Genomic DNA, 20,494 nt, shown 5'->3' with positions numbered 1-20,494 from the left:
ACCTTACCCTGGAGTTGGTTTACCGTCCGCCTATACAAACAAGGTGTCGCACATGTGCAGAGACTAGCGCATGCATAGATTCACACACAAAAACACATTCCCATATTGTGTTGTCTGTTCGGCTCCTTCTGTGGTCAATACATTAGTCCAGCTTTTTTGCAGTCTTTGTAAAGGTTATGCATGGAATAAATATTGTATAAAATTGTGTTATTATAAATGTAAACCGGGATGTTGAGAATGTAGGTTGGCCACAGAGTTTCATGCGTCAGTTGACAGGGTAAGTGTGCGGCTGTTGTTGAGGAGAGGAAACTGTGGCCAGGCCAGAAAGAGGAAGTTAACTGTCATTTTTTTGACGTTAGTCACTTAATTCTTCTCAAGATGAGAAAAAAAATCTGTCGATTGTGCAGTTAATGTCTTTGATTTTGCACCGGGAATGTAAAATTCAGTACATTTTGCAGATGCGTTGTGAATTGAATTGTTTAGACTTTAACATTTTTATTTACAGTATGTGTGCCGCCATGTGACCCAAATTTTGCTGAATCAGTTTCCTTTAGATGTCACATAGATGTTCTTACCAAATCTACTGTTGCAATGTGTATCTGCATGCTCTCCGCCACTGCACCTCCCAACTCAGTTCATTTTAAAAGGAAATACAACAGAGTTCAAAAACATTCATGAGTGTTAAAGTCCCCTGTAGTCAGTAATTGTATAAATCCCTTAAAACTCTAGCCTGGGAAAACCCAGACAACTTCCGGCAAATTTAGATTTGCTCTGAAAGTTAGTCTGGCAAAGAGCTCATTCAAGCCCATTTCCAATCCGTCGAAATCGAGGCACCAATCAGAAACGTTGGGCCGGGCTTTACACGATGAAGACAGCGCTGGGATTTTGAAGCAGATTTTGTAGCCTACATTACAAAGATGGATGCCGCCGTCGAACATCACTCGTTCGAATCAGCTATCGCGTCTGTTTTAAGCGATTTGAACGTTTCCTTTTAGTTAAAAACCGAGCAAAGAACAACACTCGGAGATGTTTCTCCCCCGCTCTGCATACGTCATCTCCTTCATCGCTCTGATTGGGTTTAGGTCTATCCGCGACGTCCGTTGGTGACGCCCCTCTGGAAATGATTTGTCTATGACGCTTTGCCAGACCATAACTCAGTTACAACTGAGAATGGTCTGGTTTTAACCAGGCTATTAAAATGTATCTTTGACCACCAAAATGCTGTATTTAAATGTTTTTTTACTGTGAAAAAAATGTATTCATGCCTTAAAATAGCTGTAAATGTAACGCCTTCACATACACTCCATGGGTCTCATTCATGAAACACGAGCAGAACCAATTTTTGTGTAAATCGTGTGTAAAGTGGTTCTGCCGTAAATTTTCGGATTCATTAAAATGTTCGTATTTTCCAAATGTTAGTTGGTACACAAGAAATCTACACCTGCTCCCAGCCACGCGTAAATAGTGCGGTTAACACCCGAACCTTTTGCTCATTAATAAGGCTGCATTTTAATTCGGGTACATATTTGCACAGCATTTTGAAAAAATATTATATATAGTAATTAAATACGGTTTTTCTTATTATGAAAGCCAGTAATGGCATCTGCGATGGTGTTCCTTCTCCAGTTTGAATAGGCCTACTATTTTTCCGAAGTGAACTAATTCGTTTTTTGCTCTCAAGCTTAATGTCGAACCATTTTCTTCTGGGAATGTTCGATTAACAGATGAAACTCCATTAACTGCATCTGTAATATGCTGCCAAGCTTCCTTTTTTTTAGGACCCGATACGCCAGTATGTACGCTTGAAAATAAAATGTGGCGTTTTGAATGAACTTCTGATAATAAAACTTCAATTTCTGCATCTGAGAAATTTTTTTTTCATTCGCATTCATGTCATAATATGATGCCCATATATAGTTGTCAGTCGGATTTAATGGGCGGGAATCGCGGGATTTATGGTAATTGAGAATGAACGTGCACGCGCATCCCATTTACGACTGATTGGAATTCATTAACACACATTTCACTATCACATCTGACGTTTACGAAGTATTTGTGAATCAGGAGAAGAGTTTTCGGGAAGGTCTCTTTACGTGCAAATCACTCGCATATTTACTCTTATATTTACAAATGTTTCATGAATGAGACCCCATGTGCGTATGCAGTGCGTGTTGCGGTATTTTCAATATTTGTATTATCAGCGTCTTTTATAAAACAATATACAAAAGTTTCAGCATTGCGATTCTATTTGTACACAGTAGTTATAGGTCTTTCACCGCACCTGGAACGCATTGCCGGACCGCATCCGCATGCAGTGTGAAAGCTCTAACCTGTTAACATGGGTGGGGGAAAAAATACGCACCGCATACACACTGTAAAGTATGTGTGAAACAGGCTTATCTCTACACCCTTGCTTCATTTAGTATACGTGGATGTATTTAGTATACATTTGAATATTCAAATGAGCCCCGCCTCCACTCACTCATACAGGGTCGTATCAGAATGCATTTTATGTAGTGGTCGAGCCATATTGTTTTTTTGATTGCCGATATCTTTGGGGCTGTTTACACCTGGCCACTTCATTCGTTTTCTCAGATCGGATAGCTATCTGATTGATCAAAACGATTCCATTTACACCTGGTCACATATATGTGTTTTTGCAAAACGGATATAAATCCGATCTTCAATTCCCACGCTATATGCAGATTTAATGGAGTGCACGTCACCGAAAGCAACAGATATGAGCTGCATTTTATTGATCATTCATCAGCTAAAATTTCTAAATCAAAGACCGCAATAAGAGAGCGCGGCAACAGCCCTGGTAAGATCATTTAGTTTCTTTACTTTTAATGAAGATGATTGTGTGTTAAGCTAGGCTGCGTTTACACTTGGCATTAGCATGCGACCTGTATCCGGATGTTGTCCACATACCCTTTAAAAGACATTAAAAATGCATTACAGTATTTTTTTACAAATAAAGTAATTGTTTTAGAATATATGAATATGAAAAAAGAAGTAAGCACTGTCACAGGGGACTCCGTAATATGGTAAGTTTGTGCACACTGGTAATCATATTTTTTTTCATATAAAAACAAGGTAACACTAATTTTACATAGAGCACACAGTGAAAATGCCATGAATAGTGTTGCACGGTGCACCGATACTTCAAAAGTATCGCGATACTCGGAAATTAAAAACTTCACGATACCTAAATTTATTAGTATCGATACTTCTAAGAATGACCGCGTTCCAGATTTGTAAGAGAGTATTGCATGTTGTATGGCGTTATTATCCTGTCAGATGTCGAGAGCGCATTATTGTAGCGCGAAAGTACATTAATATTATGCGCGAGCGTGAATCTCTCTGCTCGCGCGCGGAATATGATGTGCGCGAGCGTGAATCTCTCTGCTCGCGCGCGGAATATGATGTGCCCAGCGCAAATCTCTCTGCTCGCGCGCGGGAACTGGGCACGCGCTCTCAGATACACTTCTCTTGTAAGAGTTCTCTCTCTGGGCTGATTGGGCTCGCTACCTTGCTCAGAGAATATGCCTGCACTTAAAACGTGTTCAGTGCAATCGCGAATTGCTCCTCTTCCCCAGCTAACAATTTTAGGTTATAAGAACGTTTTCATAACGTTCCCATTAAGTTATAAAAACGTTATTTCTGAATGTTCTAGGGAGTTTCAAAAAGTCCAGTTTTTTAGACGTTGTATTAACGTTATTTCTTGGTTATAAGAACGTTCAATTCTCCCTTTATATAAACGTTGTATTAACGTTCTTGTTTGGTTATAAGAACGTTATTCAAACGTTCAATTCTCCCATTATATAAACCTTCTCTTAATGTTTTTCTAAGATAATGAAAAACGTTTCATTCAATAAAAAAAAAAAAACATTAAGAAATGTTTTAATAATTATTAAAACCTTTCTTAATGTTTTTTATATAACAAGGTAGCCTATATAATAGGCCTAGCCTATATGAAGAACCTAAAATTAAAAAAAAAAAGACCCATGAATCATGTCTACAATATGTGTAATGTAGTCCACTGAAGTCGAGTTGAATTGAACCGAAGTAGGCCTATAGTTTATTCCAGTAAACCGATTTGGGTTGAAGTGACCATATGAAATTAACATGAACATAAACTTGGACTAAACATAGAATCACCAACAATGGTTGCCTACAGGGAACAAAGCTAGACAAGAGACAATGGGAACACAAGGACAAGGATTATGACCAAAAACAACCAATGACATCCACAAGTTAAAGTTAATTTAATTTATATAGCTCATTTATACAACAATTTCCAAGTTTATGTTCATGTTAATTTCATATGGTCACTTCAACCCAAATCGGTTTATTGGAATAAACTATAGGCCTACTTGGGTTCAATTCAACTCGACTTCAGTGGACTACATTACACATATTATAGACATGATTCATGGGTCTTTTTTAAAATTTTTATCTTAATTTTAAAATCTGAAAGTTCTTGTTTTAGGTTCTTCATATAGGCCTATTATAGGCTACCTTGTTATGAATGAAACGTTTTTCATTATCTTCGAAAAACATTAAGAGAACGTTTATATAATGGGAGAATTGAACGTTTGAATAACTTCTTATAACCAAGCAAGAACGTTAATACAACGTTTATATAAAGGGAGAATTGAACGTTCTAACGTTATTATAACCAGGAAATAACATTAATACTGTTTACATAATGGGAGAATTGAACGGTCTTATAACCAAGAAATAACGTTAATACAACGTCTAAAAAACTGGACTTTTTGAAATTCCCTAGAACATTCAGAAATAACGTTTTTATAACTTAATGGGAACGTTATGAAAACGTTCTTATAACCTAAAATTGTTAGCTGGGGAAGAGGAGCAATTCGCGATTGCACTGAACACGTTTTAAGTGCATGCATATTCTCTGAGCAAGGCAGCGAGCCCAATCAGCCCAGAGAGAGAATTCTTACAAGAGAAGTGTATATGAGAGCGCGTGCCCAGTTCCCGCGCGCGAGCAGAGAGATTCGCGCTGGGCATATCATATTCCGCGCGCGAGCAGAGAGATTCACGCTCGCGCACATCATATTCCGCGCGCGAGCAGAGAGATTCACGCTCGCGCATAATATTAATGTACTTTCGCGCTACAATAATGCGCTCTCGACATTGGACAGGATAATAACGCCATAATGTTGGTGTGTGCAACGCACGCTTCCAGTGCCTCCCTATGGACGTCTGTGTTTTTCTCCTCATGCGCGTGTGACAGGGCGCGTGAACTGAACGAGCAGAGAGAGAGAGAGAGAGAGTGAGCGAGCCCCGGTCGCGCGCGCGCACTCTCTCTCTCTCTCTCTGCGGAGCCAGGCGAAAGTATAAACAAGGCTTCACCGTCTCAAAACTAAGCGCTGTCTTGCTCTCTCTCTCTCTCCCTCGCACATATTAATCAAAATAATTCGACACGATGGTAAGGTCGGGAGACTAAAGTTTCATGTGGAGCATTCGGAGTTTTTTTTTCTTTTTTTTCTGAATTACCGCTGGGTGTAAATTGTGGTAAAATACGTTGCCTTATCTTCTCTGAATCGTTCCGCACATTCAGCTGACATAAACCACACTTTAAATAAACGAAAAAAACTATCCAGTCATGAAATGTTTTCTGTGATGACAGTGGGATGTAACCGCCTGGATAATCACACAACGCGCACACGTCCGACACGTCCAATTCGCGAACTAATGACTCATTTGAACCGATTCGTTTTAATGAATGGTTAAAACAACTGATCTGTCTGAATCGGTGTATAACTAATCGTTAACACTTTGTAATAAGGTTATATTTATACATAAATTACATAAAACAAATAAAAACACTTGTTTTTTCCCCCCGAAAAAGCATATGACTACTTTTTTCCACACAGTGCTATCATGAATCGATAAGAGAATCGTTAAAGAATCGGATCGATAAGCAGAATCGTCAGTGGCATTGATATTGATAAAATCTTATGTTTCTTACGATAACTGAGATAATGCTGCTAAATTTATTTATTTTTTTACCTTGAATGTCATTGCTCTAATTTATTTTTTATATTTTTCATATTTCATATTTTGTTCAAATGGTTATTATAGCCTATCTGCTGTTCAAATGTTCATTTATTAGTGTGTTATGATTGGAATGTTGTCCCAGTTTTAAAATAAAGCACAGCAATGATATTTGAGAGTGTTTCTCCCTTTTCAGGAAAAGTATCGAAAAAGTATCGAAATCGCAATTCTTGACTTGGTATCGGTATCGAAACAATAATTTTGGTATCGTGACAACACTAGCCATGAATATGACATAGTGGGCAACTGGACATAGCGCAGCACATTTTAAAATGAAGGATTTAAAGTTTGTCAATCCAGTGAAGCTGAACTCTACTCCAGTCCGCATTCAATTCGCACGACCCGAACGTCACGCACAGTAACATGTTCATGCAGGCTACAAATGCACACTTCAGAAGATCTCACAGCTGGATTCAATTAAATCTTCAAGGTTTGTGAAATTAAATGTTTATTAGATATAGAGAGATTTGTTTAAATGATATAGATGCGTATTTGCTGAATATTGACGGTAAATGAGAAAGTATTATATTGTTTGCCTGTTACTAATAATATAAAAGCAAATGCTTTTTTTTTTTTGTTCGCAACATTTTTTCGCATACCGTTTACTTTTTTTAACAGTTCAATCTAATAATAACATGTTAGATATGACTGTTAAACAGAGACCCTAAAGTTTAAAGGGGAACTTGGCAACTCTAGCCATTTCTTCGCTGATTTTCACTTTTGTTGTCGCATGTTTTCTCATCGAGCTCCCCCTACAGCTGTGCGGCGTATATTTTCACAACACTGTCATAAAAAAACTCACTTGCAGCACCTTCCTCCCACTTTCTACCGCTGCTTATGTGCATGTGTTATTATCGGAGCCGGCCAACTTTATCGTGTGGACTGTGGAGCTGTGTCTACCGAGTGGGTAATACATCATACACAGCATCATAGAATTATGTCGAATTGCCATAAAGCAGTTCGTTTTTCTGGCTCGTTCTCGCTTCTCACTTCTATTTCCAACTTATCAGGACGCGATATTTTTTTTCCCAGGATGGTAGGGGAAGGTACCACCTTTTTCGCCTCTGATTGGCTAGAAGGGCTCTCCTCCGATTGGTTATTTGATTTGGCCGTGAAACGTCATCTCTTCAGATGAGAACTTACACATATACACACACACTACACACACACAACCTCTAAACCTACCCATCACACACACACTTACCCGACCCCTAGTCTCGCGTAGCCAGACCTTCAGACTGACGGCTGAAGGTCTGGAATTCATAGCAGCTTTCTTTGGCCAAGGCCCGCCCATAAGGCCGTTTGACCGACATGTCAAACAACCAATTACAGTTCGTTTCGTTCAGCGTCACATTTCGGGGCGTGCAAATGTCCCCACAACAACAGACCGGCGTGCAACAAGTCAGTCAGCATAGAAAATCAAAGAAGGAGAAGAAAACAAGCAGTAAGTCATTGATCTGTTCGTGCACGTATAACAACAATGGTGTGCACTTCATCAACAGCCATACCGATGAGACGCTCGCGGTAAACATCTGTTTGAAGCATATCTCTCCACTGTTTAACACCCACAAGCAATTCTGGAGAACCGAACACAATACTGAATCGGCCAGCTGCGATGTCAGCGTCTGTTGTTTCATGTTTGCCCGCAAACGCGGCTGATATCCCCTTCGCGGTAAGGTACTTCACTTGATCTTCCATAATAGATAGGAGGGGACACACAACTAAAATTGGATCTGCTGGGAATCCTTCTAAATGCTGACAAAGGGTCGGCCAGGCTTGGAAAATAATACTCTTCCCAAATCCCGTCGGCAAACAGGCTAAAATATCTCTTTTTGTCTCCACTAAGTGCCTCAAACAAAACTCCTGGACATCTCTTAAAGAGTCTATGCCGTGAACCTCGCATATTTTTGAGAATCCTACGTTTAGCTGATCTTGATAAATGCTCATTGTCACTCACGTAAACACAACAGTTTTTCTTCCGCAATCACACGTCTGCGCCGGTCTGCGCTTTGTTTCCCGGCGGACCGAAAATAAACGCGACACTCGCGCCCCCCGGAAATCCGATAAAATTCAACCAATCAGATGACGACTTCGACATTCCTGAAGTGTTTCCAGTTAAGTGTACGATATGCATCAGACGTTTAGCCAACGTTCCGTGGGCGTGACGCCTGAGGTTGAGACTACCCGACCCCTAAACCTACCCATCACACACACACACACACTAACCCAAATCAAATAACCAATCGGAGGAGAGCCCTTCTAGCCAATCAGAGGCGAAATAGGCGGTACCTTCCCCTACCATCCTGGGGAAAAAAATATCGCTACCGGGACGTTAGTCCCCATGTTGCAAGGTTGGTTTTCCGCCTGGGGGGAGCGGGGAAAGTCACCATTCTCTCTAGAACAGGTTATTGAACCATTCAAATGATTTCTAAACGGTTTTATTAAGTTGAAATAGTTGCCAAGTGAAGACGAATAATCTGATATGATTAGCTTTTTGTTTGACTTTGTTATCAAACAGCTAATAATGTGTTGCTAATGTTACACAAAGCATGTTCCCGTTTCTTACCTCAGAATCAGACAGAGTCACCACTGTCTTCTAAAGCATCCTTAGAAACGCTTTGAACAACTCAGAACATCAGTGGAGAAAGGCATATAGTTCATCATAACATCATAAACATAATTCACATGCTATATTGCTAAAAGTATCTGATTTTTCATATCAACAGAAAAATATACCGGGATATCCTGGCTTCTCTTGAGACTCCCCTGCTTCACAGCATAGTTAATGATGATATGCTAATGCCCGCCCCCCTCGTGACGTGATTGGTTATAAGGTAGTTTGTGACGTAAGAAACACAAATGATTTCAAGCCGGGTTTTTGAGACTTACTTACTACACAACACATTGCTTATGGGGTGCACAAACTACAAGACATTTGCTCAAGAGGCAGTCCCGACCAACAGCAAAAAGTTTTCCCACATAAATTCATCCAAGAATTACAACATAAAAAGCATTGATACTGGTGCCATAGAAACGCATAATTCCCTGTTCGAGGACGTGAACAGCTCCGAATACAATGTCACAATGTAATTACGTGAACGCGGCAACTGATCCTGGGGTTTTGCCACAGATCTTGGAAATATGTCTGCTACTGCACAATCCAGCTAAAAGTCTTGTATTGTGTGAGCCTGCCTTAAGATGAAGTAATAACACTTTAGAATAATGTTTTCTTCCAGAAAGTGGTGGAAGAAACTCGAGGTGTTACGCAATCACTCTTAACTTCCTGACAGTTGCTGATTTGATCTCGAGTGTGTGCAATGCCAGGGAAACGTGCCATTTCCTTCTGTTCAAACAACAAAGACTTCTTGTATCTAAATAACATAACTAAAAATGCTTAGAAAGGTAGAATTTCACATTTTATTTTGAAAATGTAAATTTTCCATGACTGTGCAAAAGTGTGTGATGATTCAAGGATGTTGTGTGTGATTTATAGTAAGGCTGGCTGAATTTGATTATTATTATTATTATTATTTAGTATATTCGGACTGATACCTAAGCTAATGAAGTTATGGTCAATATCATATAAATGGCTAATATCATATTAAAAAATCTGTACTGTTTTTCAATCAATTGTTTTAAATGCTACAATTTAGGCATGAAGCATCATAGCATTATAATGAAAGTATGAAAAATTCAAAGCAGTATTATTATTATTATTAAACAGATTTACTAGTGTTATAATTAAAATGATTACTGTTTTTAAAGATGAAAGGAATAGCCTAGTTCACTTAAAAATGAACTTTTCCATCAACTGTTTGGTTACCGACATTCTTCAAAATATCTTCTTTTGTGTTTAGCATAAGAAAGAAACTCTTACAGGTTTGAAACAACTTTAGGGTGAGGAAATGATGATAGAATTTTCCATTTTTAATTGAACTATTCCTTTAAGTAAATGTTAGATTATCAAAGGCATTCACAATTGAATATCCAATACTGACCAATACCGATAAATAAATAAAAAATCGGATAAATTGCCAATTATGATACTTGTATATCATACTTACCTTGTTTCCATTTGACATGATACGTGTTTTGATTTGTTTTTCTTTTTTTTTGTCGCCATGATTCTCTATGATTGCTATATGTGGTTTCCAAAAGGCCTGTGTCAAAGAGTTCAGTATTCTGGCCCCTACGTATGGCTCAGTTTTCTGCTTCAATGGAAGTTAAGGGCATAATATCATGCATCTGTTCATTTAAAAAAATATACAGTATATGCACATTTCTTCTCAACAAGCTATGATTCGAATTATATATCATTCATGTTTGTAGCACAAACAGTGTGGGATGAGTTACGTGTTGAATTTACTACTTAGGGTTAAGATTTTGTTCACATCCTGCAGTAATAGTGAGGTTCTCTTTGTAAGCAGCACTGTTACTGTACAGTAGACATACACAGACGTATAATTGAGGAATGGGGTTTGGGGAGGGGATGGATTAAAAGTACCTATTAGTTTAAATCCAATCATATAATTTCCTCTGAGTTGGAGCCTAATTTATCCTAATGTCACCAGATTCTGCAAATGAGATGTGGTTTAGATGGGAATCAGCCGTGGGCCGCCCAGAAGTCTACTCTGGGAAAACATTTCCTCTTGATGTTGAAGAAAAGCTTTCTCTGTTTCCCATTAGCCTGGTATATTAGCGCGGTACCTGACATAACTAGAGTTCTTTGGTGAAACAAAGTCCCATGAATATTAATCAACTTGAGTTGGGCAGGAAGTGAAACACTTGGTGTGTGTGTGTACTGTGCCCATCGTGCATTTCATGCCTGTGTCTTTCTCACTTACTTCCTGTTTCCTTTGTTATAATTACTGTCTCAAACCATTCCACGAAACAGCTTCAGGTTTCTTTAGTTAGCTAATGGAGTTCTAATCGAATCTGAAAACCTTATTATTATTATTACTATGACCAATGCCATTACACTTTTGTGAATAATCCCATGTTTCTTGTCTCAACTTTGGTGCCTTTTAAGTGTTAAGAGAGTCATGCTGGCTTCGCCTTAGGTGTCTGAAAAAGGAACTTGAGTGCAAAACCACAAACGAAGGACCAAACAATATAAACATTGAACCGAATGCCTAAAAAAGACATAAAGGACAGCTTTGGGCATCTCTGATTATTTTAAACCTTCCATGCCTGGGGTGTTCCCATCCCATTTAATGTGCTCCATTCAATAATGCCTCTCTTCATCATTTGAAATTGTGAACACGTCATATCTTGCCACATTGCTTCTAGGGAGGCTTAAGATCAGTGCTTTCGATTTTTCTCCACGTTGTCAGCAGTATTATATCAAAATGTTCCTTACGGACAAGTCTGTCCCTAAATAATGAAGCTTTCTCTTACAGGTTTTATGTTTGATAATGTGCCTCACAGTGAATTGTGCCAAAGAACATTATGTACATTTATTAAGTGTCAAAACATCCTAATAAACAAAAAACCATGAATTACTTTTATTAGCATGAAGAACCTTAAGAGTTTCAATGACGAATCAGAATTTCTTCAGTGTTTTGAAGGGGGGGAAAAAGGTTGTCTTTGTAATCTTTGATCAAAATATTAAGAGCTTGCGCTGACTCTGAAATGACTTTATTTTTCAGGATGATGTCATCTAGGCCAAAATTATAGGTGTTAAAACTTATGTTAACAAATAGCCAGATAGCAACTTCACTATTCTTTTAGACTACTAGTATAAAAGGCATGTTAACCTTTATAAGGACCTTTTTGTAAACCTTATTAATTGCATGTCATCTTTTATGTAAAATGTATATATGTAATCTATTCGTGCAATTAGAAACAACACACTGGGGCTGCTGTGAATTAAATTAAATCATTATCTTTATTAAGTTATCATTATGAACTAAATCCATTTTTGCACTGAAGTGACATTTAGATGTATTGATTATTTGACACAGACTGTTTAATGCAGCTCAGAGGTGGCATAAATGCAATTACCCTGTAATGACAATTGCATAAATAATACAATGAGATTTGTTTTCAAAATCAAATTCTGTATATTGAAATACCAAATGATTTTTTTTTTAAGTGGCAGCAATTCCCTGTATTAATGAGTGAGTCATTGAATCATTCATTCAAATGATTTGTTCAATACGGCTGATTTATTTTGAAATGAACCAAGTGACTGTCTTTACGAATAGGTAATTGATTCATTCTCTTAAATGTGTGTTTAATGCTGACATATAATTAAAAAATCTATTGTCTTTTCAAATCTTCTATTGCATGTCAATATATTGAGTTGGCTCGTGCTTTTAATTTTTCGCGCTTCAGAAATGTGAAGTAATTTCCAGCAAGGGAGCATAGTGAGCGTTGATGCTCCCTGTTTTTGTGGTGCATTGTGGGATTTTTCTGTGAGCAAATGTTACAGAGCACTGACAGCCCTTAAAATGACCGACTCTGATCAGTGCCCTGACTACTGAAGTAGGGAGCTGATTGAGACGCACCCTAAGTTAGCAGGCTGTTTGTCTAAAGGTATGCTATGCTAACAGGCTAATTGGTTAACCGTAAACAAAGTCCCTTTAACCCTCTATGGCATGACTTTTTATTTTTTGGGGGAAAAAATCTTTCACCCCATTTTTTGGGAGCTTGGGGGTCCCTGATAATATATCCAATGACAAGTCATTTCACTCGGCGGCCATCTTTGAAACGCCTCTCGGGCATGCAAGTGCAGCTCCTATCTCTTTGAATGGGGAAACATCAAATTCTCCAAAACTGTTCACCAAGCTCAAGATTAAATTTCATATTTGAAATCCCCAATGAAATCTGACAACAACTGTCTCATGTATGTAGTTTCTAAACGCTTGAATCATGACAGAAAATGAAAATTTTCAGGCTGGATCAAACTAAAGCACATCCTAGCATCTAATGGCAGCTGCAGCGATGCGATGACTTTACCAATCAGCGATTGGCTCTTATTTAGAAGGTGGGACTTATACCGCCATATTGAGCGTTGCACTTTTTCCCATTCAAAACAATACGAGTGACCCGTCTTGTGTTTTTCTATAGTCTTTGCCATAAACTAAGTGCTAATCAGCTAATGGCTAGCAGGCTAGCTATCTAGAAGTATGCTAATCTAGCAGGCTAATCTGTTACTGTTATGCTACTGATACTATTAGTAGCATAACAGCTTTAGTAGTAGCTTACTGATATAATAAACCATAGAACTGCAAATGTTTGAATGGACCATTTGTAGCTACTGTTATTTAGTAGAATGTGACCACTTAAGAAGACATTTATTGTCATATTTACATTTTGAAATACTCTCAAGGATGACCTTGATCTTGATTTTTCATATGACTCAATTCCTGGGATGAAATTTTCTTGCTCTCCACAATCAACTGCAAACTGATAATCAGGTCTGGCTCCATTCAACGCTCATTTTCATGATCCAATCCTCCAAGGATAAAAACAAGTACTTTTTGTTTGTTTGTTTCTTCTGGAAATATATCATTATGGAAGTAAAATGGGTTGACTATAATTGTTGGATACTTTTGAAATGTTTTAAATGGCAACCGCGACAAGATATAAACGTGGATAAAGAATGCAGATAGATAAAAAGGTTCAGAGGACCATTTTTCACATCTTTACGCAAGACAATGCTTCCAAGCTTGTTCAGTCTTGTCTAATTGTTCTGTTTTGAATTCATTGGTAATCTCCTGAAAAAGGTCATTCGGGAAAGCCTTGGGAATTTTTCGCCTTGTTGTTGTGTGACATCACCTTAGGGAATTGAGAAAACATGTCTGCATTGACTTTTGTCAAAGGTCATGTTTGAATTGTTTGTACGAGAATGTGTCTATTTTATTGCCATTGATTCATAAGCTTAGAAGTTGTCTACATGGCACTTCAGGCCAGACAAAAGCAGATGTTCAGCCGTTTTTCTCTGTTTTAAAGCACACCCGCTTGGGCTGGCACCTCGAAAAGCTCTCAGCTTCCGTCTTTAAAATGCAAGGAACCAAAAAATAACCTCAGCAAATGACAACATGCCCAGTTGCACATTCTAATCCACCCAAACACCTTGGGTTTTACTTTCTCTGCACACAGTTGTTCTACCAGACAGGAAGACTAACTGATTTTCACTTTTGACATATATATATTAGTGATGTCAAAAATTGAAATAATCTCAAATCTTTCTGTAAGTAATCGCGATTAATTACGCCTAACATTAATTTTTTTAAAATATATTTTTATATTGTAATAATTTGACATTTAATCTCCAAATGAATGCAGAAACAACATATTTGTTTAATGGCATTTTATTTTTTTAAAGAAGGCCAGTATCACTGATACCAATACTGCTACTGATGTTTTTTTGTTTTTTTCTCAATTTTAGCCATTAATTATAGCCATTCAGCATTTCAGTATAATTGAATGCAGTCAATTTCAGTGAACTTATAACAGTCTTCACATAAACCCATTATAATAAATGTCACATTTACCTGTGCCCCTCAATTTTTCAATTGTCCCAGTCAGGCCGTTTCAGATTTTTACTTGCCCTGTCAAAATGCACAGAGAGATATTGTTTTCATATTGTTTTTGACCCATGTAACCTTGTAAACAGTGCTTTAAGATTTTCAGGTAGGAAATATACAGACATTGAATAAAGTTATCAAACACTTCACAGTCTGCACTGCATAAATTATAAATTAAATATAGATTAATCATTATTAATACTACAAAAGTTATTCAGTCAAGAGCATTGAGTGATTTTCTCTTTCGTTTGTACTTTGACTATTCTTAATGACAGACATCAGCTGGTTTTATAGGCTGCTGTCACTTTAAGATGCCGCACATGAAGCCCTTGTGACACGCATCCCATTTTCTCTTTACGTTCATTTAATACCTCATTTAACTCGTTTAAAGACTGCTTGCTAATTTTGTGTGTTTTTGACCGTGCATGCACTGTCTGAAGCGCGTTTCTATGCTCACGAGTGTGTGTGTCGCACAGACAGGGAGTTCACAGACGCGCAGCAGTACTGCACTGCGTTCTCTTTTGTGTCGTATCATGCTTGAATGGTGTTAAAGCATTTGCATGAATAAGAGCGTGATCACAATATGTAACGCTAGCCAAAGGATGACGGAAAAAAAAGAATGCTCATTTAATTGTGTTGAATAATTTTAACGCGTTAAAGACCCACTCCGATGAAAATAATGTTTTTCTAGGTGTTAACATGTTCTTGTGGCATTTTTCTGATGTTAGAGGACATATCTTAAGAAAAATAAGCTCAAAGTTGTATTTCTGAGTATTTCTACATTCAAATGGCTGTGAATCAGTAGCAGACGCTAAAATGCCGGCTAAAATAGACTGGAGTTGTGACGTAGTAACTCCACTGGGCGTCTCCACACGCGACGTCTTGGAGTGAAATAGTGATCGGTGATAAATTTGATTAACTTCGGATAATAATAATTAACGTGTATATAATACTGTTGCCCGGTATTGGGGGTGTAAGCTAGCGGGAGAGACAGAGCTCTCAGCAACGGGCAGGGGGAGGGTCGTCTCCGTGCCAACGGCTCCGCCCACAACGCAGAGGCGAATTGCTAATGAGCTACTGCCGCTCTGCTGAAGCGAAGTCCCAGAAAACGGCACAGGTTTTGTGATTTTTTGCTAAAAATGGCATAATCATAATTTAAAGACCACTGGGAATGTTTAAAAATAGCTCAAAATATGATCGGAGTGGGACTTTAAACTAAAAAAAAATTAACGCATGTTAACGTGTTAATTTTGACAACACTAATATACACAAATAGATACAGTGTGTATGTGTGTGTGTGTGTATGTATATATATATACACACACACACGCGCGCCACACACACACACACACACTGTATATTGTGTACAAACAGACATTATGAGCCCATGGTTTCCATGTCAGGCTCCAGTGGGCTTCTGTCTATATGGTTTTTGTGAGCCACCGTTAATGAGCCTTCAATTCAGGTTTATGACATTGACTATATTTCCCTGGCTGTATATTAGACTTTATCACAGAATTGCCCCCACTAGCTAAACAATGGCAAATGAAAGTCTAATATCACCCAGTGCTCTTGGAGATTTTAGCATGACGTTGACCTTGTTAAACCAGCAAACAAACTCCATCCTGAAGTCAGCATGAAATCAAATTGATTTCATTGATTTTGACTCATGTAAACTTGTTACCATGCCACCATGTTACAATACCACAGCAAAAACTACTAGCCTAGCATATGCAACATTTAACCAAATGTTGTTCAAGACAAGTTAAATAAAATAAGAACAAATAAACAGATTACAAGCAATAGCACAAATAAGTACAATAGAACATCAATGCAAATGAAATAAACAGTGCTTAAGGTTTTTCAGGTAGGTCTAACAGTAGTATTCAAGTATGAAATACTACAGAAATTGAATTTATCAAACGAAAAATAACACTGCGTAGTATTCGCTGTATAAATGAAATAGAAAATAATCTTACAAAAGTTATTCAAATACTTTAATTTTAAAGCTACAAAGGTTGTACAGCCATAAGCTGGGAGTCATTTTCTCTTTCTTTTTTGTTGTTGTTGTTTGGCATGAAAATTAGACAGCAGCATAAATATTAGGTTCTTGTCACTTTAAGACTGAATTCATGAATCTAATATAGTGAGACATCCATAACCGACTTAAGACATAGACCGACTGTGTTATATGCCATAAGATGCGAAAGAGACCTTAATTCAGTATTCGCGCGCTGTCGGAGAGGATGCTTTGGGTTTGCGCACAGAAAACCTTTATCAAACAGTGCGCAAGTAACATGTTGAGTTCTCTTTCGCATGTCCTTGCGCTTGAATGATTCAAAATTGCTTGAATATTTCAATTGGGAAGATTTAAAATGCATGCAAATGATAAACTTTCGTTCCCAGTGACAATTAATTCAATTCGACTGCACGCTGTGCCCCCGAGGCCATCAGGTTGTCCTTATTTCCGAGCCCTGATTTTAGATTTTTTTCCTGATAGTTCAGGTTTCTTGCTCCAAAACAGTCGTAATTCAGCCTTACATCACAATTTTTGGTTTCAGTAACATGCAGTGACGAACTGTGTACTAATACACTAAATTGGATCAATTTCGATTCCATTTTTGACTTTAAATAGAAGCTCACTGTGATTATCTCCTAACTCATTTTTTACCATTCACTAACAGGTCACTAAACCCCTCTTAGAATTAGCAATGTGACGGAGCGAGACCCTGTTCCGAAGGCCAATCTCTCCATCTTTTCTGATGACTAAGTACACTCAAAGGAAGCCTTGTGACTGTGAATGAAACCATGTTACTGCTCATTTAATCATTTCCATAAAATGGGCATAGGGGGTCAAACCTGGTTTGTTTTTAAGGTTTTTAATAGTGTTGTATAATTGAAGTACACCCCGGATAGGGGAGGAGAGGAAGATAAAGCGGCCCCATTTCATAATCAATTATTAACAACATATAATCACTCACAGTCTAGTGGCTACAACTGAAGACAGTTTGAAACTCATCACAAAAGCTTAAAGTAGTCAATCAGAAACCCACTGATGTAAACCACTGAACAAAATGATGCACCACACGTTCTACGTTTGCATGCAACCAAATAACCCGTTTGTAATCGGATTGACGACTCGATCGGACTCAAGCCTTCATGTAAACACCTTAATCGATCCAATTGAGCTCGATCTGAATGAAATTTCGGGTGTGAAGGGTTGGGTGTTTCCTATTCTGATCCAATCGATAGGACATGTAAACACTTGATCGGATCGAAAATGCGATCATGTTGTGCATGTGCATGTAGCCAGTGTGTGATAAATTGTCTTTTTATGACACTAAACTGTATGACGTAATCAAATACAGTGGCCCTAAAAAGGATTTGAACACTTACACCACAATTACAATGCCACAATATAACAAAATATCAAAATACAATTATTTTAAAGAAATAGAGCTCAAATATACTTTTTAATCTGTAAATTTAGGCTTTTAAAATATGAAGCAATTAAAAAAAATGATTGAAAATAATTGAAAAGTGACTTTTTGAGAAAAGCTGTAGCATAATTTGTTTGCAGATGCCGCTTGGTTTGATATTTTGTATCTAATGCAGTGAAATTCTGATATTTTCAAGTGTGGCTTAAGAGTCCAAATTTTGGGCCCAATGTTTATTATATTTTTATTTGGATAAACATTAAAATAATAACTAACAATGATGGCCAGATGTTTAATGAACCAAAAGTATTAGTTGGGTGACTTAAAAAACATAACAACTTTATTTGAACATGTAGGCTAGTACATAACATGCTTTGACAAAAATAAGAAAGTTTTATAAAATGATTATCCTTTCAGCCTCAACCTCACATAATTCGTTTTTATGAAAAGGATGTTAAAATTATAAATGTGTATTGTATCCGCTCCATAAACAATTCTACATAGGCTTCCTTATTATCCAAATTTTTAGAATGCATATTAGCTTAGTTTCCGTTAAAATGTACATTGAAAAAATCCGATTTTCACATTGATCTGAACAAAAACAGCAGACAGGCTGAATAAAAATGATGTAAATCCTCTCTCTGACAGTAGGTGGCGCTTATGGAACAGCAGAAATAGAGCTGTTTCCCCGGTAACCTTTGTAAACAACGCTTATAAACGCTAGTTATTAATTCGGCATTACACGGAGGGAAGATGAAAAGCAAATGCCATCGAAACTTTTCTGAAGTCAATCGTTTCCCAATTTGAGATTCATATAATTCATTCAATCATAAATTCTTGCATATATTTTCTCCAAGCACTCTGCCTTCCAAATGTGTTCGAACAGCCACAAAATGAAAATAACAGGTGTAAACAGGAAAACTGATTCTTGTGATCAGAATGACCAAAACGTGTCTTAATACCAGGTGTAAACAGGTCCGAAATGTCTCTTTTTGTTCTACACAAAATAAGAAAGAAAGAAAGAAACATGAGTTTGCTAATGAGGGGTTAGTAAATGAGAATCAACAGCGTCTCCACAATGTATGGTGGTGGCAAATATAAATCTGAAGACAAATATTTCTCTAAAGAGATCTCATCTGCTCTAATTAAAACAAGCGTGTATCAAGAGCAATAATGCTGATTGTTATCTGCACTCTGCAGTACAGCTTGGCGCTTTGTGCCAGAAGCATTATGAAGGAGCTGTAAGCTCTCCGTGTATTTATGCGGCATTGCTATCAATACCAGCCTCCTACACACTGCTTCTATGTTGCTGCTGCTGGTCCACACACTCCCATTTGCCTCTGTGTAAATCCTGCTGTCTCTTTGCATATACCTGAGCAGCAAATGCAAATCTCAGCCACTGGCCATAGCCTTCCCACTCTGTTCACTCAATGCATTCTGTCTTCATAATCACACTCATTTCAAGCACTCCGTCGTCGGGTGTGTGGCCAAAGACGTGGTCTAGAGCAGCTGTTACGGTCGGAACCTTGTGGTTTGAAATCTGCCTCACCTTACGTTACTTTAAGGCTAAATTAAAGGCATGTTAGGCTATACTTGCTTTATCTCTAATTGAAAGTGCTCTATATCAATTTGGGCAATCAATCGACCAGTTTATTGGCTGTAATTTGCTGGATTTTGAGTGAATATTGTGTAAAATAAGTGGTCTTTTCATTTCAGAAATTCCTTACACAGAACAAACTACATAAATTAAATGATCCACATTGTGTTGACCATTGGCCACCCTGATCTCTAGACAGTTCTATGGTGGTCCATAAAATAAATAGAAATTTTAAATGAAAACATGAAATGAAAGGGAATTAATGACAACAAAATTATTTTTTAAATAAAATGATTTTTTTCATTCAAATACAATTAGTTTGAATAAAGAATAAAATAGATGTTACATTAAATAAAATGACATTTTAAATATAATCTAAATGTTATATAATTTACAGTGAATTCAAATAAAACATTTTTTTAAACTAAATTAAAATAAAAATGTTATTAAATTTTATTTTGATTTTTTTTTTTATTGAATTAAATTAAAATGAAAAAATGTATTCTATTTTTTTTTATTCAAATTAAATTACATTCAGGGCTCCAGATATGTTACATTTTATATTTTATCACATTAAAAATAACATTTAATGTTACATTTTTAAATAATTTCCATGCAAATACCCATGAAACTGTGTTGACTGTTTGTTACTGTTTGTTTTTGTTCTGAAAAGTTATATAAAAATAAAGTTTAAAAAAAAGTGCTCGAATTTCACTCTAAATAGGTTGTACGAACCCTGAAATGACTATTTCTGCCACAATACCATGGTTACAGTTAGCGTTACTACTACATTAAATCCATGGTAAATGTTGGTGATTTGTGGACCGAAAAGCCTTTCA

The 20,494-nt window shown here is 37.3% G+C and overlaps 1 protein-coding gene across 1 annotated transcript in view; it reads left to right on the top strand.

Moving 5' to 3' along the window:
* grk6 (G protein-coupled receptor kinase 6) overlaps positions 1 to 20,494 on the top strand; it is a 59,130-nt gene that overhangs the window by 17,959 nt on the left and 20,677 nt on the right. The window lies entirely within an intron of this gene.

The sequence above is a fragment of the Rhinichthys klamathensis genome, unplaced genomic scaffold (genome assembly GCF_029890125.1).
Source record: "Rhinichthys klamathensis goyatoka isolate OS25496 unplaced genomic scaffold, OSU_Roscu_1.1 h1tg000191l_1, whole genome shotgun sequence".
Taxonomy (NCBI): domain Eukaryota; kingdom Metazoa; phylum Chordata; class Actinopteri; order Cypriniformes; family Leuciscidae; genus Rhinichthys; species Rhinichthys klamathensis.
Note: the sequence above shows the minus strand (reverse complement) of the source record. Positions and strands in the feature narration are given on the sequence as shown.